We start from the raw sequence: 21,096 nt of genomic DNA, 5'->3' as shown, positions 1-21,096 counted from the left end.
GCACTAATTATTAGAGAAATGCAAATCAAAACTACAATGAGTTATCACCTCACACCTGTTAGAATCGGCATCATCAGAAAATATACAAACAACCAATTCTGGGGAGGGTGTGGACAAAAGGAGCCCTCTTCCACTATTGGTGGGAATGTAAATTGATACAGTCACTATGGAGAACAGTATGAGTTTCCTTAAAAAAACTAGAAATAGAATTACCATCTGATCCAGCTATCCCACTTCTGGGCATATACCCAGAGAAAACCGTAAATCAAAAAGGCACATTCACCACAATATTCATTGCAGCATTATTTACAATAGCCACGTAATGGAAGCCACCTAAATGCCCACAGACAGATGAGTGGATAAAGAGGTGGTACATATATAAAATGGAATATTACTCGGCCATAAAAAGGAATGAAACTGGGTCATTTGTAGAGACATCGATGGATCGAGAGACTGTCATACAGAATGAAGTAAGTCAGAAAGAGGAAAAGAAATATTGTATATTAATGCATATATGTGGAGCCTAATTAACGGTACAGATGAACTGGTTTGCAGGGAAGAAATAGAGACACAGAGGTAGAGAACAAACGTATGGACACCAAGTGTGGGAAGCCATGGGGTGGTGGTGGTGGGATGAGTTGGGAGATTGGGATTGACCTGTATACATGTATATGCATAAAATACATAACTAATAATAACGTGCTGTATAAAAAAATAAATAAAATTAAATTTCAAAATTTTAAAAAATAAAATTTAAAAATAAAACAGAAAAAAGTTCTTCCCATCACACAGATGTATTTATAGGAATGAATTATTTCCATGCTTATATCTATAAATACATAAAAGAGGAATAAAATCTGACTTGAAACATTAAAGAAAAAAAAACCTGAACCCACGAGTTATACAGAGGAAAAGCCTATCAGGGCACTTGCTCCAGCGGTAAACAATTCTGAAATTGGTCAGAGGTGGGGAACCATCTCCCATACAGCCAGCAACCCACCCCCCACGCAAGGAGCATCCTCATTGCAAAGCTGGGGGACCGTGCCGAGGCATCTGTGAGTAAACGTGAGCTGAGCCCCAGGCCAGCTGCTGCTGAACTGTTCCCACCCTTCCCAGGTAAAACACCTGAATATGTACAAGGGCTTGAAAGCCTAGAGGAAGGGCCATCGAGCCACACCAGCGACAGCACGCAGGCCAACTTGGTGCCTGCAGGCCAGCCAGGGTGGTCCTGGCCCCGGGCGCTCTTCCGGAACCTTTCCACTGCCCTGCCTGAGATACCCCTCCTGTCCCGGCCACCACTGCTTTTTTCCTTCCTCACCTCTGTCCGGAGAGAAATTCCAGCGGAAGGTATGGGTGACACATGCTCTTCTTTACAGGTGGCAGCCTGGCAACTCCTGCAGAAAGGCCATCAGAGCCCCACTCACAGCGGGCCACCAACAAAGCTGTGGCCCCTCACTCCCTCCCACCAGCACAGCCCCGAGACTGCTGACGGGGCAGAGAATATGGAGTCAGGCACAGCTTCAGGGGCTATTGCTGCCTGGAGCGCTGTTTATATTGACCTCAACGAGGCACACCTGGGGAGGGCGGGCCGGCAGGGTAAGGCTGCCCAGGTCAGCTAATCCACAAGCCTCAGGGAATCACATTGTTGAAAATGGACCTCGCTAAGGCAGAATAGAAGCCAAGGAAAAAATGGACACAATGCCATTTGCAGCACCGTAGATGAGTCTAGAAGTAATCACGTGACTTGTAGTAAGTTAGAAAGTGAAAGACACATATCATATCATATCACTTATAGGTGTTACCGAAAAATGGATACCAGGGCAGATATTTCCACGGAAAAGGGCAATCACAGATTCATTAAACAAACTTATGGTTCACCAATGGAAAGGTGTGAGGATTCGTTTCATTACGATATCGGGGTTAACAGACATATACAAACACAGGTGACATATATAATCACCAAAGACCTACAGAATACCAAGAGAGGACTACTCAACATTCTGTCATAACGTTCATGGGAAAAGGATCCCAGGAAGAACAGACATCTGTATATGTGTAAAAGAACCACATCTTCCACACCTACAACAAGCCAAACATTGTAATCAAACTTGCTGTAATAAAAAAATAAAAAAATTAAATTAAAAACTCGAACAAGAAGTAGTGAGACAAACTTGAGGGGCTTTCTCCTGGCACATTCCATTCTAAATTCCAATCTAGAACACCACTTCCACTGAGGCTCTCTTGCCCTAGTAGCCAGATTTGGTAAGGGTGAACTGCTGCCACCTTGTGGCCGTTTCACACAACAGCAGCTTTAATCCCAGCGCTAATGGTCAGTTGATATTCAAAATCATTGCAGGCCTGTAAATGACACCTGCCCTGAAAACAAATCCTGGGGTCACATATCGACCAAAAAATTCAAAGGACGTCCATATTTCAAAACGACCGTTTCAAAAGGCATATTTTACGCACATTAGTGTGCTGTTTCTTTTCCTTTCTTTCCTTTTTTGTTAAAAAAAACGGGAATGGAAAAAGGCATCCCTCAGAATGGGCGAAAATCGTTGCAAACGAATCAATGGACAGAGGTTTAATCTCCAATATACATAAACAGCTCATGCAGCTTAATATTAAAAAAACAAACAACCCAATACAAAAATGGGCAGAAGATCTAAAGAGACGTTTCTTCAAAGAAGACACAGAGATGGCCAAGACGCACATGAAAAGCTGCTCAACAGCACTAATTATTAGAGAAATGCAAATCAAAACTACAATGAGGTATCACCTCACACCTGTTAGAATCGGCATCATCAGAAAATCTACAAACAACCAATTCTGGGGAGGGTGTGGACAAAAGGAGCCCTCTTCCACTATTGGTGGGAATGTAAATTGATACAGTCACTATGGAGAACAGTATGAGTTTCCTTAAAAAAACTAGAAATAGAATTACCATCTGATCCAGCTATCCCACTTCTGGGCATATACCCAGAGAAAACCGTAAATCAAAAAGGCACATTCACCACAATATTCATTGCAGCACTATTTACAATAGCCAGGTAATGGAAGCCACCTAAATGCCCACAGACAGATGAATGGATAAAGATGTGGTACACATATAAAATGGAATATTACTCGGCCATAAAAAGGAATGAAACTGGGTCATTTGTAGAGACATCGATGGATCGAGAGACTGTCATACAGAATGAAGTAAGTCAGAAAGAGGAAAACAAATATTGTATATTAATGCATATATGTGGAGCCTAAAAAATGGTACAGATGAACTGGTTTGCAGGGAAGAAATAGAGACACAGAGGTAGAGAACAAACGTATGGACACCAAGTGTGGGAAGCCATGGGGTGGTGGTGGTGGGATGAGTTGGGAGATTGGGATTGACCTGTATACATGTATATGCATAAAATACATAACTAATAATAACGTGCTGTATAAAAAAATAAATCAAATTAAATTTCAAAATTTTAAAAAATAAAATTTAAAAATAAAACAGAAAAAATTTCTTCCCGTCACACAGATGTATTTATAGGAATGAATTATTTCCATGCTTATATCTATAAATACATAAAAGAGGGATAAAATCTGACTTGAAACATTAAAGAAAAAAAAAACCTGAACCCACGAGTTATACAGAGGAAAACCCTATCAGGGCACTTGCTCCAGCAGTAAACAATTCTGAAATTGGTCAGAGGTGGGGAACCATCTCCCATACAGCCAGCAATCCACCCCCCACGCAAGGAGCGTCCTCATTGCAAAGCTGGGGGACCGTGCCGAGGCATCTGTGAGTAAACGTGAGCTGAGCCCCAGGCCAGATGCTGCTGAACTGTTCCCACCCTTCCCAGGTAAAACACCTGAATATGTACAAGGGCTTGAAAGCCTAGAGGAAGGGCCGTCGAGCCACACCAGCGACAGCACGCAGGCCAACTTGGTGCCTGCAGGCCAGCCAGGGTGGACCTGGCCCCGGGCGCTCTTCTGGAAGCTTTCCACTGCCCTGCCTGAGATACCCCTCCTGTCCCGGCCCCCACTGCTTTTTTCCTTCCTCACCTCTGTCCGGAGAGAAATTCCAGCGGAAGGTATGGGTGACACATCCTCTTCTTTACAGGTGGCAGCCTGGCAACTCCTGCAGAAAGGCCAGCAGAGTCCCACTCAGAGCGGGCCACCAACAAAGCTGTGGCCCCTCACTCCCTCCCACCAGCACAGCCCCGAGACTGCTGACGGGGCAGAGAATATGGAGTCAGGCACAGCTTCAGGGGCTATTGCTGCCTGGAGCGCTGTTTATATTGACCTCAACGAGGCACACCTGGGGAGGGCGGGCCGGCAGGGTAAGGCTGCCCAGGTCAGCTAATCCACAACCCTCAGGGAATCACATTGTTGAAAATGGACCTCGCTAAGGCAGAATAGAAGCCAAGGAAAAAATGGACACAATGCCATTTGCAGCACCGTAGATGAGTCTAGAAGTAATCACGTGACTTGTAGTAAGTTAGAAAGTGAAAGGCACATATCATATCATATCACTTATAGGTGTTACCTAAAAATGGATACCAGGGCAGATATTTCCACGGAGAAGGGCAATCACAGATTCATTAAACAAACTTATGGTTCACCAATGGAAAGGTGTGAGCATTGGTTTCATTACGATATCGGGGTTAACAGACATATACAAACACAGGTGACATATATAATCACCAAAGACCTACAGAATACCAAGAGAGGACTACTCAACATTCTGTCATAACGTTCATGGGAAAAGGATCCCAGGAAGAACAGACATCTGTATATGTGTAAAAGAACCACATCTTCCACACCTACAACAAGCCAAACATTGTAATCAAACTTGCTGTAATAAAAAAATAAAAAAATTAAATTAAAAACTCGAACAAGAAGTAGTGAGACAAACTTGAGGGGCTTTCTCCTGGCACATTCCATTCTAAATTCCAATCTAGAACACCACTTCCACTGAGGCTCTGTTGCCCTAGTAGCCAGATTTGGTAAGGGTGAACTGCTGCCACCTTGTGGCCGTTTCACACAACAGCAGCTTTAATCCCAGCGCTAATGGTCAGTTGATATTCAAAATCATTGCAGGCCTGTAAATGACACCTGCCCTGAAAACAAATCCTGGGGTCACATATCGACCAAAAAATTCAAAGGACGTCCATATTTCAAAACGACCGTTTCAAAAGGCATATTTTACGCACATTAGTGTGCTGCTTCTTTTCCTTTCTTTCCTTTTTTGTTAAAAAAAACGGGAATGGAAAAAGGCATCCCTCAGAATGGGCGAAAATCGTTGCAAACGAATCAATGGACAGAGGTTTAATCTCCAATATACATAAACAGCTCATGCAGCTTAATATTAAAAAAACAAACAACCCAATACAAAAATGGGCAGAAGATCTAAAGAGACGTTTCTTCAAAGAAGACACAGAGATGGCCAAGACGCACATGAAAAGCTGCTCAACAGCACTAATTATTAGAGAAATGCAAATCAAAACTACAATGAGGTATCACCTCACACCTGTTAGAATCGGCATCATCAGAAAATCTACAAACAACCAATTCTGGGGAGGGTGTGGACAAAAGGAGCCCTCTTCCACTATTGGTGGGAATGTAAATTGATACAGTCACTATGGAGAACAGTATGAGTTTCCTTAAAAAAACTAGAAATAGAATTACCATCTGATCCAGCTATCCCACTTCTGGGCATATACCCAGAGAAAACCGTAAATCAAAAAGGCACATTCACCACAATATTCATTGCAGCACTATTTACAATAGCCAGGTAATGGAAGCCACCTAAATGCCCACAGACAGATGAATGGATAAAGATGTGGTACACATATAAAATGGAATATTACTCGGCCATAAAAAGGAATGAAACTGGGTCATTTGTAGAGACATCGATGGATCGAGAGACTGTCATACAGAATAAAGTAAGTCAGAAAGAGGGAAACAAATATTGTATATTAATGCATATAAGTGGAGCCTAAATAATGGTACAGATGAACTGGTTTGCAGGGAAGAAATAGAGACACAGAGGTAGAGAACAAACGTATGGACACCAAGTGTGGGAAGCCATGGGGTGGTGGTGGTGGGATGAGTTGGGAGATTGGGATTGACCTGTATACATGTATATGCTTAAAATACATAACTAGTAATAACGTGCTGTATAAAAAAATAAATAAAATTAAATTTCAAAATTTTAAAAAATAAAATTTAAAAATAAAACAGAAAAAAGTTCTTCCCGTCACACAGATGTATTTATAGGAATGAATTATTTCCATGCTTATATCTATAAATACATAAAAGAGGAATAAAATCTGACTTGAAACATTAAAGAAAAAAAAACCTGAACCCACGAGTTATACAGAGGAAAACCCTATCAGGGCACTTGCTCCAGCGGTAAACAATTCTGAAATTGGTCAGAGGTGGGGAACCATCTCCCATACAGCCAGCAACCCACCCCCCACGCAAGGAGCGTCCTCATTGCAAAGCTGGGGGACCGTGCCGAGGCATCTGTGAGTAAACGTGAGCTGAGCCCCAGGCCAGCTGCTGCTGAACTGTTCCCACCCTTCCCAGGTAAAACACCTGAATATGTACAAGGGCTTGAAAGCCTAGAGGAAGGGCCGTCGAGCCACACCAGCGACAGCACGCAGGCCAACTTGGTGCCTGCAGGCCAGCCAGGTTGGTCCTGGCCCCGGGCGCTCTACCGGAAGCTTTCCACTGCCCTGCCTGAGATACCCCTCCTGTCCCGGCCCCCACTGCTTTTTTCCTTCCTCACCTCTGTCCGGAGAGAAATTCCAGCAGAAGGTATGGGTGACACATCCTCTTCTTTACAGGTGGCAGCCTGGCAACTCCTGCAGAAAGGCCATCAGAGCCCCACTCACAGCGGGCCACCAACAAAGCTCTGGCCCCTCACTCCTCCCACCAGCACAGCCCCGAGACTGCTGACGGGGCAGAGAATATGGAGTCAGGCACAGCTTCAGGGGCTATTGCTGCCTGGAGCGCTCTTTATATTGACCTCAACGAGGCACACCTGGGGAGGGCGGGCCAGCAGGGTAAGGCTGCCCAGGTCAGCTAATCCACAACGCTCAGGGAATCACATTGTTGAAAATGGACCTCCCTAAGGCAGAATAGAAGCCAAGGAAAAAATGGACACTATGCCATTTGCAGCACCGTAGATGAGTCTAGAAGTAATCACGTGACTTGTAGTAAGTTAGAAAGTGAAAGACACATATCATATCATATCACTTATAGGTGTTACCTAAAAATGGATACCAGGGCAGATATTTCCACGGAGAAGGGCAATCACAGATTCATTAAACAAACTTATGGTTCACCAATGGAAAGGTGTGAGGATTCGTTTCATTACGATATCGGGGTTAACAGACATATACAAACACAGGTGACATATATAATCACCAAAGACCTACAGAATACCAAGAGAGGACTACTCAACATTCTGTCATAACGTTCATGGGAAAAGGATCCCAGGAAGAACAGACATCTGTATATGTGTAAAATAACCACATCTTCCACACCTACAACAAGCCAAACATTGTAATCAAACTTGCTGTAATAAAAAAATAAAAAAATTAAATTAAAAACTCGAACAAGAAGTAGTGAGACAAACTTGAGGGGCTTTCTCCTGGCACATTCCATTCTAAATTCCAATCTAGAACACCACTTCCACTGAGGCTCTCTTGCCCTAGTAGCCAGATTTGGTAAGGGTGAACTGCTGCCACCTTGTGGCCGTTTCACACAACAGCAGCTTTAATCCCAGCGCTAATGGTCAGTTGATATTCAAAATCATTGCAGGCCTGTAAATGACACCTGCCCTGAAAACAAATCCTGGGGTCACATATCGACCAAAAAATTCAAAGGACGTCCATATTTCAAAACGACCGTTTCAAAAGGCATATTTTACGCACATTAGTGTGCTGCTTCTTTTCCTTTCTTTCCTTTTTTGTTAAAAAAAACGGGAATGGAAAAAGGCATCCCTCAGAATGGGCGAAAATCGTTGCAAACGAATCAATGGACAGAGGTTTAATCTCCAATATACATAAACAGCTCATGCAGCTTAATATTAAAAAAACAAACAACCCAATACAAAAATGGGCAGAAGATCTAAAGAGACGTTTCTTCAAAGAAGACACAGAGATGGCCAAGACGCACATGAAAAGCTGCTCAACAGCACTAATTATTAGAGAAATGCAAATCAAAACTACAATGAGGTATCACCTCACACCTGTTAGAATCGGCATCATCAGAAAATCTACAAACAACCAATTCTGGGGAGGGTGTGGACAAAAGGAGCCCTCTTCCACTATTGGTGGGAATGTAAATTGATACAGTCACTATGGAGAACAGTATGAGTTTCCTTAAAAAAACTAGAAATAGAATTACCATCTGATCCAGCTATCCCACTTCTGGGCATATACCCAGAGAAAACCGTAAATCAAAAAGGCACATTCACCACAATATTCATTGCAGCACTATTTACAATAGCCAGGTAATGGAAGCCACCTAAATGCCCACAGACAGATGAATGGATAAAGATGTGGTACACATATAAAATGGAATATTACTCGGCCATAAAAAGGAATGAAACTGGGTCATTTGTAGAGACATCGATGGATCGAGAGACTGTCATACAGAATGAAGTAAGTCAGAAAGAGGAAAACAAATATTGTATATTAATGCATATATGTGGAGCCTAAAAAATGGTACAGATGAACTGGTTTGCAGGGAAGAAATAGAGACACAGAGGTAGAGAACAAACGTATGGACACCAAGTGTGGGAAGCCATGGGGTGGTGGTGGTGGGATGAGTTGGGAGATTGGGATTGACCTGTATACATGTATATGCATAAAATACATAACTAATAATAACGTGCTGTATAAAAAAATAAATCAAATTAAATTTCAAAATTTTAAAAAATAAAATTTAAAAATAAAACAGAAAAAATTTCTTCCCGTCACACAGATGTATTTATAGGAATGAATTATTTCCATGCTTATATCTATAAATACATAAAAGAGGAATAAAATCTGACTTGAAACATTAAAGAAAAAAAAAACCTGAACCCACGAGTTATACAGAGGAAAACCCTATCAGGGCACTTGCTCCAGCAGTAAACAATTCTGAAATTGGTCAGAGGTGGGGAACCATCTCCCATACAGCCAGCAACCCACCCCCCACGCAAGGAGCGTCCTCATTGCAAAGCTGGGGGACCGTGCCGAGGCATCTGTGAGTAAACGTGAGCTGAGCCCCAGGCCAGATGCTGCTGAACTGTTCCCACCCTTCCCAGGTAAAACACCTGAATATGTACAAGGGCTTGAAAGCCTAGAGGAAGGGCCGTCGAGCCACACCAGCGACAGCACGCAGGCCAACTTGGTGCCTGCAGGCCAGCCAGGGTGGACCTGGCCCCGGGCGCTCTTCTGGAAGCTTTCCACTGCCCTGCCTGAGATACCCCTCCTGTCCCGGCCCCCACTGCTTTTTTCCTTCCTCACCTCTGTCCGGAGAGAAATTCCAGCGGAAGGTATGGGTGACACATCCTCTTCTTTACAGGTGGCAGCCTGGCAACTCCTGCAGAAAGGCCAGCAGAGTCCCACTCAGAGCGGGCCACCAACAAAGCTGTGGCCCCTCACTCCCTCCCACCAGCACAGCCCCGAGACTGCTGACGGGGCAGAGAATATGGAGTCAGGCACAGCTTCAGGGGCTATTGCTGCCTGGAGCGCTGTTTATATTGACCTCAACGAGGCACACCTGGGGAGGGCGGGCCGGCAGGGTAAGGCTGCCCAGGTCAGCTAATCCACAACCCTCAGGGAATCACATTGTTGAAAATGGACCTCGCTAAGGCAGAATAGAAGCCAAGGAAAAAATGGACACAATGCCATTTGCAGCACCGTAGATGAGTCTAGAAGTAATCACGTGACTTGTAGTAAGTTAGAAAGTGAAAGGCACATATCATATCATATCACTTATAGGTGTTACCTAAAAATGGATACCAGGGCAGATATTTCCACGGAGAAGGGCAATCACAGATTCATTAAACAAACTTATGGTTCACCAATGGAAAGGTGTGAGCATTGGTTTCATTACGATATCGGGGTTAACAGACATATACAAACACAGGTGACATATATAATCACCAAAGACCTACAGAATACCAAGAGAGGACTACTCAACATTCTGTCATAACGTTCATGGGAAAAGGATCCCAGGAAGAACAGACATCTGTATATGTGTAAAAGAACCACATCTTCCACACCTACAACAAGCCAAACATTGTAATCAAACTTGCTGTAATAAAAAAATAAAAAAATTAAATTAAAAACTCGAACAAGAAGTAGTGAGACAAACTTGAGGGGCTTTCTCCTGGCACATTCCATTCTAAATTCCAATCTAGAACACCACTTCCACTGAGGCTCTCTTGCCCTAGTAGCCAGATTTGGTAAGGGTGAACTGCTGCCACCTTGTGGCCGTTTCACACAACAGCAGCTTTAATCCCAGCGCTAATGGTCAGTTGATATTCAAAATCATTGCAGGCCTGTAAATGACACCTGCCCTGAAAACAAATCCTGGGGTCACATATCGACCAAAAAATTCAAAGGACGTCCATATTTCAAAACGACTGTTTCAAAAGGCATATTTTACGCACATTAGTGTTCTGCTTCTTTTCCTTTCTTTCCTTTTTTGTTAAAAAACACGGGAATGGAAAAAGGCATCCCTCAGAATGGGCGAAAATCGTTGCAGACGAATCAATGGACAGAGGTTTAATCTCCAATATATATAAACAACTCATGCAGCTTAATATTAAAAAACAAACAACCCAATACAAAAATGGGCAGAAGATCTAAAGAGACGTTTCTTCAAAGAAGACACAGAGATGGCCAAGACGCACATGAAAAGCTGCTCAACAGCACTAATTATTAGAGAAATGCAAATCAAAACTACAATGAGGTATCACCTCACACCTGTTAGAAACGGCATCATCAGAAAATCTACAAACAACAAATTCTGGGGAGGGTTTGGACAAAAGGAGCCCTCTTCCACTATTGGTGGGAATGTAAATTGATACAGTCACTATGGAGAACAGTATGGAGTTTCCTTAAAAAAACTAGAAATAGAATTACCATCTGATCCAGCAATCCCACTTCTGGGCATATACCCAAAGAAAACCGTAAATCAAAAAGGCACATTCACCACAATGTTCATTGCAGCACTATTTACAATAGCCAGGTAATGGAAGCAACCTAAATGCCCACAGACAGATGAATGGATAAAGATGTGGTACATATATAAAATGGAATATTACTCGGCCATAAAAAGGAATGAAACTGGGTCATTTGTAGAGACATCGATGGATCGAGAGACTGTCATACAGAATGAAGTAAGTCAGAAAGCGGAAAACAAATATTGTATATTAATGCATATATGTGGAACCTAAAAAAATGGTACAGATGAACTGGTTTGCAGGGAAGAAATAGAGACACAGAGGTAGAGAACAAACGTATGGACACCAAGTGTGGGAAGCCATGGGGTGGTGGTGGTGGGATGAGTTGGGAGATTGGGATTGACCTGTATACATGTATATGCATAAAATACATAACTAATAATAACCTGCTGTATAAAAACATAAATAAAATTAAATTTCAAAATTTTAAAAAATAAAATTTGAAAATAAAACAGAAAAAATTCTTCCCATCACACAGATGTTTTTATAGGAATGAATTATTTCCATGCTTATATTTATAAATACGTAAAAGAGGAATAATATCTAACTTGAACCATAAAAGAAAAAAAAAGTGAACCCACGAGTTATACAGAGGAAAACCCTATCAGCGCACTTGCTCCAGCGGTAAACAATTCTGAAATTGGTCACAGGTGGGGAACCATCTCCCATACAGCCAGCAAGCCACCCCCCACGCAAGGAGCGTCCTCATTGCAAAGCTGGGGGACTGTGCCGAGGCATCTGTGAGTAAACGTGAGCTGAGCCCCAGGCCAGCTGCTGCTGAACTGTTCCCACCCTTTCCAGGTAAAACACCTGAATATGTACGAGGGCTTGAAAGCCTAGAGGAAGGACCGTGGAGCCACACCAGCAACAGCACGCAGGCCAAATTGGTGCCTGCAGGCCAGCCAGGGTGGTCCTGGACCCGGGTGCTCTTCCAGAAGCTTTCCATTGCCCTGCCTGAGATACCCCTCCTGTCCCGGCCCCCACTGCTTTTTTCCTTCCTCACCTCTGTCCGGAGAGAAATGCCAGCGGAAGGTGTGGGTGACACAACCTCTTCTTTACAAGCGGCAGCCTGGAACTCCTGCAGAAAGGCCAGCAGAACCCCACTCACACTGGGCCACCCACAAAGCTGTGGCCCCTCAATCCCTCCCACCAGCACAGCCCCGAGACTGCTGACGGGGCAGAGAATATGGAGTCAGGCACAGCTTCAGGGGCTATTGCTGCCTGGAGCTCTGTTTATATTGACCTCAACGAGGCACACCTGGGGAGGGCGGGCCGGCAGGGTAAGGCTGCCCAGGTCAGCTAATCCACAACCCTCAGTGAATCACATTGTTGAAAATGGACCCCGCTAAGGCAGAAGAGAAGCCAAGGGAAAAAAGGACACAATGCCATTTGCAGCACCGTAGATAAGTCTAGAAGTAATCACGTGACTTGTAGTAAGTCAGAAAGTGAAAGACACATATCATATCACTTATAGGTGTTACCTAAAACTGGATACCAGGGCAGATATTTCCAAGGAGAAGGGCAATCACAGATTCATTAAACAAACTTATGGTTCACCAATGGAAAGGTGTGAAGATTGGTTTCATTACGATATCGGGGTTAACAGACATATAAACACAGGTGACATATATAATCACCAAAGACCTACAGAATACCAAGAGAGGACTACTCAACATTCTGTCATAACGTACATGGGAAAAGGATCCCAGGAAGAACAGTCATCTGTATATGTGTAAAAGAACCACATCTTCCACACCTACAACAAGCCAAACATTGTAATCAAACTTGCTGTAATAAAAAATAAAAAATTAAATTAAAAACACGAACAAGATGTAGTGAGACAAACGTGAGGGGCTTTCTCCTGGCACATTACATTCTAAACTCCAATCTAGAACACCACTTCCACTGAGGCTCTCTTGCCCTAGTAACCAGATTTGGTAAGGGTGAACTGCTGCCACCTTGTGGCCGTTTCACACAACAGCAGCTTTAATCCCAACGCTAATGGTCAGTTGATATTCAAAATCATTGCAGGCCTGTAAATGACACCTGCCCTGAAAACAAATCCTGGTGTCACATATCCACCAAAAAATTCAAAGGATGTCCATATTTCAAAACGACCGTTTCAAAAGGCATATTTTACGCACATTAGTGTTCTGCTTCTTTTCCTTTCTTTCCTTTTTTGTTAAAAAACACGGGAATGGAAAAAGGCATCCCTCAGAATGGGCGAAAATCGTTGCAGATGAATCAATGGACAGAGGTTTAATCTCCAATATATATAAACAACTCATGCAGCTTAATATTAAAAAAACAAACATCCCCCAAAAAATGGGCAGAAGATCTAAAGAGACGTTTCTTCAAAGGAGACACAGAGATGGCCAAGACGCACATGAAAAGCTGCTCAACAGCACTAATTATTAGAGAAATGCAAATCAAAACTACAATGAGGTATCACCTCACACCTGTTAGAATCGGCATCATCAGAAAATCTGCAAACAACCAATTCTGGGGAGGGTGTGGACAAAAGGAGCCCTCTTCCACTATTGGTGGGAATGTAAATTGATACAGTCACTATGGAGAACAGTATGGAGTTTCCTTAAAAAAACTAGAAATAGAATTACCAACTGAATCAGCAATCCCACTTCTGGTCATATACCCAGAGAAAACCGTATTTGAAAAAGGCATATTCACCACAATGTTCGTTGCAGCACTATTTACAATAGCCAGGTAATGGAAGCAACCAAAATGCCCACAGACAGATGAATGGATAAAGATGTGATACATATATGAAATGGAATATCACTCGGCCATAAAAAGGAATGAAACAGGGTCATTTGTAGAGACATCGATGGATCGAGAGACTGTCATACAGAATGAAGTAAGTCAGAAAGAGGAAAACAAATATTGTATATTAATGCATATATGTGGAGCCTAAAAATGGTACAGATGAACTGGTTTGCAGGGAAGAAATAGAGACACAGAGGTAGGGAACAAACGTATGGACAACAAGTGTGGGAAGCCATGGGGTGGTGGTGGTGGGATGATTTGGGAGTATGGGATTGACCTGTATACATGTATATGCATAAAATACATAACTAATAATAACGTGCTGTATAAAAAAATAAATAAAATTAAATTTCAAAATTTAAAAAAATAAAATTTAAAAATAAAACAGAAAAAAGTTCTTCCCGTCACACAGATGTATTTATAGGAATTAATTATTTCCATGCTTATATCTATAAATACATAAAAGAGGAATAAAATCTGACTTGAAACATTAAAGAAAAAAAAACCTGAACCCACGAGTTATACAGAGGAAAACCCTATCAGGGCACTTGCTCCAGCGGTAAACAATTCTGAAATTGGTCAGAGGTGGGGAACCATCTCCCATACAGCCAGCAACCCACCCCCCACGCAAGGAGCGTCCTCATTGCAAAGCTGGGGGACCGTGCCGAGGCATCTGTGAGTAAACGTGAGCTGAGCCCCAGGCCAGCTGCTGCTGAACTGTTCCCACCCTTCCCAGGTAAAACACCTGAATATGTACAAGGGCTTGAAAGCCTAGAGGAAGGGCCGTCGAGCCACACCAGCGACAGCACGCAGGCCAACTTGGTGCCTGCAGGCCAGCCAGGTTGGTCCTGGCCCCGGGCGCTCTACTGGAAGCTTTCCACTCTCCTGCCTGAGATACCCCTCCTGTCCCGGCCCCCACTGCTTTTTTCCTTCCTCACCTCTGTCTGGAGAGAAATTCCAGTGGAAGGTATGGGTGACACATCCTCTTCTTTACAGGTGGCAGCCTGGCAACTCCTGCAGAAAGTCCAGCAGAGCCCCACTCACAGCGGGCCACCCACAAAGCTGTGGCCCCTCACTCCCTCCCACCAGCACAGCCCCGAGACTGCTGACGGGGCAGAGAATATGGAGTCAGGCACAGCTTCAGGGGCTATTGCTGCCTGGAGCGCTGTTTATATTGACCTCAACGAGGCACACCTGGGGAGGGCGGGCCGGCAGGGTAAGGCTGCCCAGGTCAGCTAATCCACAACCCTCAGGGAATCACATTGTTGAAAATGGACCTCGCTAAGGCAGAATAGAAGCCAAGGAAAAAATGGACACAATGCCATTTGCAGCACCGTAGATGAGTCTACAAGTAATCACGTGACTTGTAGTAAGTTAGAAAGTGAAAGGCACATATCATATCATATCACTTATAGGTGTTACCTAAAAATGGATACCAGGGCAGATATTTCCACGGAAAAGGGCAATCACAGATTCATTAAACAAACTTATGGTTCACCAATGGAAAGGTGTGAGCATTGGTTTCATTACGATATCGGGGTTAACAGACATATACAAACACAGGTGACATATATAATCACCAAAGACCTACAGAATACCAAGAGAGGACTACTCAACATTCTGTCATAACGTTCATGGGAAAAGGATCCCAGGAAGAACAGACATCTGTATATGTGTAAAAGAACCACATCTTCCACACCTACAACAAGCCAAACATTGTAATCAAACTTGCTGTAATAAAAAAATTAAAAAAATTAAATTAAAAACTCGAACAAGAAGTAGTGAGACAAACTTGAGGGGCTTTCTCCTGGCACATTCCATTCTAAATTCCAATCTAGAACACCACTTCCACTGAGGCTCTCTTGCCCTAGTAACCAGATTTGGTAAGGGTGAACTGCTGCCACCTTGTGGCCGTTTCACACAACAGCAGCTTTAATCCCAGCGCTAAAGGTCAGTTGATATTCAAAATCATTGCAGGCCTGTAAATGACACCTGCCCTGAAAACAAATCCTGGGGTCACATATCGACCAAAAAATTCAAAGGACGTCCATATTTCAAAACGACCGTTTCAAAAGGCATATTTTACGCACATTAGTGTGCTGCTTCTTTTCCTTTCTTTCCTTTTTTGTTAAAAAAAACGGGAATGGAAAAAGGCATCCCTCAGAATGGGCGAAAATCGTTGCAAACGAATCAATGGACAGAGGTTTGATCTCCAATATACATAAACAGCTCATGCAGCTTAATATTAAAAAAACAAACAACCCAATACAAAAATGGGCAGAAGATCTAAAGAGACGTTTCTTCAAAGAAGACACAGAGATGGCCAAGACGCACATGAAAAGCTGCTCAACAGCACTAATTATTAGAGAAATGCAAATCAAACTACAATGAGGTATCACCTCACACCTGTTAGAATCGGCATCATCAGAAAATCTACAAACAACCAATTCTGGGGAGGGTGTGGACAAAAGGAGCCCTCTTCCACTATTGGTGGGAATGTAAATTGATACAGTCACTATGGAGAACAGTATGGAGTTTCCTTAAAAAAACTAGAAATAGAATTACCATCTGATCCAGCTATCCCACTTCTGGGCATATACCCAGAGAAAACCGTAAATCAAAAAGGCACATTCACCACAATATTCATTGCAGCACTATTTAAAATAGCCACGTAATGGAATCCACCTAAATGCCCACAGAGAGATGAGTGGATAAAGAGGTGGTACATATATAAAATGGAATATTACTCGGCCATAAAAAGGAATGAAACTGGGTCATTTGTAGAGACATCGATGGATCGAGAGACTGTCATACAGAATGAAGTAAGTCAGAAAGAGGGAAACAAATATTGTATATTAATGCATATAAGTGGAGCCTAAATAATGGTACAGATGAACTGGTTTGCAGGGAAGAAATAGAGACACAGAGGTAGAGAACAAACGTATGGACACCAAGTGTGGGAAGCCATGCGGTGGTGGTGGTGGGATGAGTTGGGAGATTGGGATTGACCTGTATACATGTATATGCATAAAATACATAACTAATAATAACGTGCTGTATAAAAAAATAAATAAAATTAAATTTCAAAATTTTAAAAAATAAAATTTAAAAATAAAACAGAAAAAAGTTCTTCCCGTCACACAGATGTATTTATAGGAATGAATTATTTCCATGCTTATATCTATAAATACATAAAAGAGGAATAAAATCTGACTTGAAACATTAAAGAAAAAAAAACCTGAACCCACGAGTTATACAGAGGAAAACCCTATCAGGGCACTTGCTCCAGCGGTAAACAATTCTGAAATTGGTCAGAGGTGGGGAACCATCTCCCATACAGCCAGCAACACACCCCCCACACAAGGAGCGTCCTCATTGCAAAGCTGGGGGACCGTGCCGAGGCATCTGTGAGTAAACGTGAGCTGAGCCCCAGGCCAGCTGCTGCTGAACTGTTCCCACCCTTCCCAGGTAAAACACCTGAATATGTACAAGGGCTTGAAAGCCTAGAGGAAGGGCCGTCGAGCCACACCAGCGACAGCACGCAGGCCAACTTGGTGCCTGCAGGCCAGCCAGGTTGGTCCTGGCCCCGGGCGCTCTACCGGAAGCTTTCCACTCTCCTGCCTGAGATACCCCTCCTGTCCCGGCCCCCACTGCTTTTTTCCTTCCTCACCTCTGTCCGGAGAGAAATTCCAGCGGAAGGTATGGGTGACACATCCTCTTCTTTACAGGTGGCAGCCTGGCAACTCCTGCAGAAAGACCAGCAGAGCCCCACTCACAGCGGGCCACCCACAAAGCTGTGGCCCCTCACTCCCTCCCACCAGCACAGCCCCGAGACTGCTGACGGGGCAGAGAATGTGGATTCAGGCACAGCTTCATGGGCTATTGCTGCCTGGAGCGCTGTTTATATTGACCTCAATGAGGCACACCTGGGGAGGGCGGGCCGGCAGGGTAAGGCTGCCCAGGTCAGCTAATCCACAACCCTCAGGGAGTCACATTGTTGAAAATGGACCTCGCTAAGGCAGAAGAGAAGCCAAGGAAAAAAAGGACACAATGCCATTTGCAGCACCGTAGTTGAGTCTACAAATAATCACGTGACATGTAGTAAGTCAGAAAGTGAAAGACACATATCATATCATATCACTTATAGGTGTTACCTAAAAATGGATACCAGGGCAGATATTTCCACGGAGAAGGGCAATCACAGATTCATTAAACAAACTTATGGTTCACCAATGGAAAGGTGTGAGCATTGGTTTCATTACGATATCGGGGTTAACAGACATATACAAACACAGGTGACATATATAATCACCAAAGACCTACAGAATAGCAAGAGAGGACTACTCAGCATTCTGTAATAACGTTCATGGGAAAAGGATCCCAGGAAGAACAGGCATCTGTATATGTGTAAAAGAACCACATCTTCCACACCTACAACAAGCCAAACATTGTAATCAAACTTGCTGTAATAAAAAAATAAAAAAATTAAATTAAAAACTCGAACAAGAAGTAGTGAGACAAACTTGAGGGGCTTTCTCCTGGCACATTCCATTCTAAATTCCAATCTAGAACACCACTTCCAATGAGTCTCTCTTGCCCTAGTAACCAGACTTGGTAAGGGTGAACTGCTGCCACCTTGTGGCCGTTTCACACAACAGCAGCTTTAATCCCAGCGCTAATGGTCAGTTGATATTCAAAATCATTGCAGGCCTGTAAATGACACCTGCCCTGAAAACAAATCCTGGGGTCACCTATCGACCAAAAAATTCAAAGGACGTCCATATTTCAAAACGACCGTTTCAAAAGGCATATTTTACGCACATTAGTGTTCTGCTTCTTTTCCTTTCTTTCCTTTTTTGTTAAAAAAAACGGGAATGGAAAAAGGCATCCCTCAGAATGGGCGAAAATCGTTGCAAACGAATCAATGGACAGAGGTTTAATCTCCAATATACATAAACAGCTCATGCAGCTTAATATTAAAAAAACAAACAACCCAATACAAAAATGGGCAGAAGATCTAAAGAGACGTTTCTTCAAAGAAGACACAGAGATGGCCAAGACGCACATGAAAAGCTGCTCAACAGCACTAATTATTAGAGAAATGCAAATCAAAACTACAATGAGGTATCACCTCACACCTGTTAGAATCGGCATCATCAGAAAATCTACAAACAACCAATTCTGGGGAGGGTGTGGACAAAAGGAGCCCTCTTCCACTATTGGTGGGAATGTAAATTGATATAGTCACTATGGAGAACAGTATGGAGTTTCCTTAAAAACACTAGAAATAGAATTACCATCTGATCCAGCTATCCCACTTCTGGGCATATACCCAGAGAAAACCGTAAATCAAAAAGGCACATTCACCACAATATTCATTGCAGCACTATTTACAATAGCCAGGTAATGGAAGCCACCTAAATGCCCACAGACAGATGAATGGATAAAGATGTGGTACACATATAAAATGGAATATTACTCGGCCATAAAAAGGAATGAAACTGGGTCATTTGTAGAGACATCGATGGATCGAGAGACTGTCATACAGAATGAAGTAAGTCAGAAAGAGGAAAACAAATATTGTATATTAATGCATATATGTGGAGCCTAAAAAATGGTACAGATGAACTGGTTTGCAGGGAAGAAATAGAGACACAGAGGTAGAGAACAAACGTATGGACACCAAGTGTGGGAAGCCATGGGGTGGTGGTGGTGGGATGAGTTGGGAGATTGGGATTGACCTGTATACATGTATATGCATAAAATACATAACTAATAATAACGTGCTGTATAAAAAAATAAATCAAATTAAATTTCAAAATTTTAAAAAATAAAATTTAAAAATAAAACAGAAAAAAGTTCTTCCCGTCACACAGATGTATTTATAGGAATGAATTATTTCCATGCTTATATCTATAAATACATAAAAGAGGAATAAAATCTGACTTGAAACATTAAAGAAAAAAAAAACCTGAACCCACGAGTTATACAGAGGAAAACCCTATCAGGGCACTTGCTCCAGCAGTAAACAATTCTGAAATTGGTCAGAGGTGGGGAACCATCTCCCATACAGCCAGCAACCCACCCCCCACGCAAGGAGCGTCCTCATTGCAAAGCTGGGGGACCGTGCCGAGGCATCTGTGAGTAAACGTGAGCTGAGCCCCAGGCCAGATGCTGCTGAACTGTTCCCACCCTTCCCAGGTAAAACACCTGAATATGTACAAGGGCTTGAAAGCCTAGAGGAAGGGCCGTCGAGCCACACCAGCGACAGCACGCAGGCCAACTTGGTGCCTGCAGGCCAGCCAGGGTGGTCCTGGCCCCGGGCGCTCTTCTGGAAGCTTTCCACTGCCCTGCCTGAGATACCCCTCCTGTCCCGGCCCCCACTGCTTTTTTCCTTCCTCACCTGTGTCCGGAGAGAAATTCCAGCGGAAGGTATGGGTGACACATCCTCTTCTTTACAGGTGGCAGCCTGGCAACTCCTGCAGAAAGGCCATCAGAGCCCCACTCACACCGGGCCACCAACAAAGCTGTGGCCCCTCACTCCCTCCCACCAGCACAGCCCTGAGACTGCTGACGGGGCAGAGAATATGGAGTCAGGCACAGCTTCAGGGGCTATTGCTGCCTGGAGCGCTGTTTATATTGACCTCAACGAGGCACACCTGGGGAGGGCGGGCCGGCAGGGTAAGGCTGCCCAGGTCAGCTAATCCACAACCCTCAGGGAATCACATTGTTGAAAATGGACCTCGCTAAGGCAGAATAGAAGCCAAGGAAAAAATGGACACAATGCCATTTGCAGCACCGTAGATGAGTCTACAAGTAATCACGTGACTTGTAGTAAGTTAGAAAGTGAAAGACACATATCATATCATATCACTTATAGGTGTTACCTAAAAATGGATACCAGGGCAGATATTTCCACGGAGAAGGGCAATCACAGATTCATTAAACAAACTTATGGTTCACCAATGGAAAGGTGTGAGCATTGGTTTCATTACGATATCGGGGTTAACAGACATATACAAACACAGGTGACATATATAATCACCAAAGACCTACAGAATACCAAGAGAGGA

The 21,096-nt window shown here is 43.3% G+C and overlaps 1 long non-coding RNA gene across 1 annotated transcript in view; it reads left to right on the top strand.

Moving 5' to 3' along the window:
* Nucleotides 1–14,251: 14,251 nt before the first annotated feature.
* The window catches only part of LOC309797384, a 235,595-nt gene continuing 228,750 nt past the window's right edge, over nt 14,252–21,096 (top strand). Inside the window, exon 1 of the long non-coding RNA XR_016039666.1 lies at nt 14,252–14,287. This is a non-coding gene — a long non-coding RNA (uncharacterized lncRNA). The remainder of the gene's footprint in view (nt 14,288–21,096) is intronic.

Source organism: Mesoplodon mirus (assembly GCF_964341445.2).
Source record: "Mesoplodon mirus genome assembly, contig: HAP1_SCAFFOLD_456, whole genome shotgun sequence".
Lineage (NCBI taxonomy): Eukaryota > Metazoa > Chordata > Mammalia > Artiodactyla > Ziphiidae > Mesoplodon > Mesoplodon mirus.
The sequence above is the reverse complement of the archived record's forward strand: the minus strand, read 5'-3'. Positions and strand labels throughout refer to the sequence as shown.